The following is a 2,541-nucleotide window of genomic DNA, read 5'->3' on the forward strand; positions in this document are numbered from 1 at the left end:
GTGAGGGGTCGTCGTCCGGGGCAGCGTCCGTAGGAGGTGACGAGAGGACGACCAGGGGCAGCAGCCGCAGGAGGCAGCGGTCTCCTCCCTCGCCACTGTGATGAGGTGCTGGAGGAGGAGCACGTGACGGCCACAGGCCACATCCTCGTCGGAGGACGAGAGGGGTCAGCAGATGGGCGAGGGAGGCGAGGCGCTCGAGGGCGAGGGAGGCGAGGCGCTCGAGGGTGAGGGAGGCTGAGGGGCTCGAGGGCGACGGAGGGGGTACCGCTACCCAGACTCCCTACGAGCGAGGTCCCGTGAGCCTCCCTCCGGTTCCGCTTCCTCACAACCGCCCAGTGATTCGGCCTATGGCAAAGAGGTAAGTAACTATAGATGTTATCACAACTACTTCATAAGATATGTTGGAAATCATAAGAGAAACTGATAAATTTTCTTAATCACTTGTGCAGGTCCTGGTTGGTTTTGTCAGGTACTCCAGCACTGCACCCCCGCGAGCATCCTTGGTGTTTTGTGCAGGAAATGGTACCCCCGGCATTGTGCAACTGTCCGAAGAGCCGGTGGTGCGGGAGCCGGCCTCCAACTGGGACAGGTACGCGCTGGTCACGGATGACACTTACCGCAACAAGCAGGAGCGGGTATTGGCGGAGTTTTGGGTAAGTTTCTCTCGCACAACATTGCTTAATACATCTCATTCATTGGTTAAATGTTTTATTGAAATAATGAATGGATACATCGGTTTTGTATGCTAGAAATTTTTCAAGGCCGAAGAAGGACTTGAGGCCCAGGCAGGATCGGGCGGCTGCCGCAGCTTGTAGGAAGTACGTCACCGAGATGCACCACCATGGGCGCGTCCAAGCCCACATAGACTACTACAGGTCGGTACTTAAGCAGTCCCTCCCCAAGCCTCAAGCAAGACTGATTACGCTGACCCGGGACCAGTACCTTGAGGTAGGCGAATAACATTCATAATGATTCGTTTTGATATTAAGTAGGTTCAATTTCATCTTCTTATATGTCAAATACTCGATGACTTGTAGGTGATTCCTTGGTGGTGCCGATCGTATCCCGAGTGCTGGGCCATGATCGTGGACAAGTGGTTATCATAGGACTTTGTTGGCACGCACGAGAGGCTGCGGGAACAGCGTCTGATGAGGCAAGGTCCAACTCACCATCAAGGCAGCCGCAGCCTCCCCGGATACAAACAAGCATACGTAAGTGATTTCTTTCATTTATTTTGATGCTCAATTCTGCTTGATTTCTCACCATCTTCCCGTCTTTCTCGCAGGAGGCTGCGCACCCGGGCGAGGAGGTCTCGGAGTTCTCTGCGTGGGCTATGTCCCACATGGGCAGGGCGTCGTCCTCTGTCTCCTTCGACCCGGCTGCCCCGCCCTAGGTGTACTCCGACCCGAACGTATACACTAAAGTCCAAGAGTACACGTCCTCGGTAAGGGAGATCTATGGGGAAGATTACAATGTGCGCACTGAGCCCATTGATGCAGAGACGATCATGAGGCTCGGAGGAGGCAAGAAGCACGGGCGGCTGTGGATTGCAGACGGCGCCATCGACTCCACCACTGTTCCCTCCCTCGACGCTATCCGAGCACGGAGCACGAGCTCCAGCCAGCCCATACGCTCACGGCCTTCTCCAGCACTGCAGCAGGTCCAGGCACTCCAGGTAATTCCTGTTTTACTCGTCGTACGTTGATATTTACACACCTAAATTAGATTTGCATTACTGATACATTGGAGTGAAATATTGCAGGCCGAGCTGCAAGAAACAAAAAGGCAAAGTCAAGAGCAGAACGCGGAACTGACCGCACAGCTGCAGGCCCAGCAGGTCGCGTTCGAGGCCGCGCAGAAGCAGATGGCGGAGATGATGGTGATCATGCAAAGTCTTGGGCAAGCATCGGGTGTACCTGTGCAGTTTTCAGCTCCTCCTCCTCCTACTCCTGCAGCTACTCCTGTAAGTATGAAAGTTCACTTTTCGCTTGTGTTTTGCATGTATGTCGGCCTTCGTGCCGTTGTGGATGTCGGCGTTCGTGCCGTTGTGGATGTCGGCGTTCGTGCCGTTGTTTCTTGCAGGTTTTGGAAACCTCCCCGTGCAGGGGAGGTGCTGCCGAAATTTTCAATTGAGTCTAATCTTTTTGTATTCCTAGATTACTAGATGCAATCTCTAAGTTCTAAAACTGTTTTCCCGGATTACTCACACATGCAATCTCTGCTCCTTTGTGCAGCCTCCGTCCGCGGGTTCCAATCAATTTGGTAGTGCGTCACCGGGTGATCCCGCCTTTCCTTCACCACCGTCTCATAGGCTACCTTGATCAGGACTAGTGCTAGGTGATGTGGTTGGACATTATTGTAATATTTGTGGTTTATGGTTCTGACTTGTGCTTGGATTTCATGAACTTGTCGTAATAAACATGTGAATGATGATGAACATGTGACTTGTCGTTGTAATATATTGTGATTTGTGGTTCACAAGTTATGGTTGTGATATATTGTGAGAAAATGGGTTCTGTGTGATATATATATGTGATGGTT

General features: G+C 52.2%; 1 long non-coding RNA gene across 2 annotated transcripts; it reads left to right on the forward strand.

Annotated features, from left to right (window-relative positions):
* The first annotated feature begins 783 nt into the window (after nt 1–783).
* On the forward strand, nt 784–1,957 carry LOC136452246 (uncharacterized). 2 transcript variants are annotated; one of them, XR_010758793.1, is made up of 4 exons: nt 787–948; nt 1,038–1,211; nt 1,286–1,675; nt 1,763–1,957. It is a non-coding gene; the product is annotated as an uncharacterized lncRNA (long non-coding RNA). The 2 variants fall into 2 exon arrangements; XR_010758792.1 differs by having other exon boundaries at nt 784–948; nt 1,038–1,675.
* The last annotated feature ends 584 nt before the right edge of the window (nt 1,958–2,541 follow it).

This window comes from Miscanthus floridulus, chromosome 5, assembly GCF_019320115.1.
Source record: "Miscanthus floridulus cultivar M001 chromosome 5, ASM1932011v1, whole genome shotgun sequence".
Lineage (NCBI taxonomy): Eukaryota > Viridiplantae > Streptophyta > Magnoliopsida > Poales > Poaceae > Miscanthus > Miscanthus floridulus.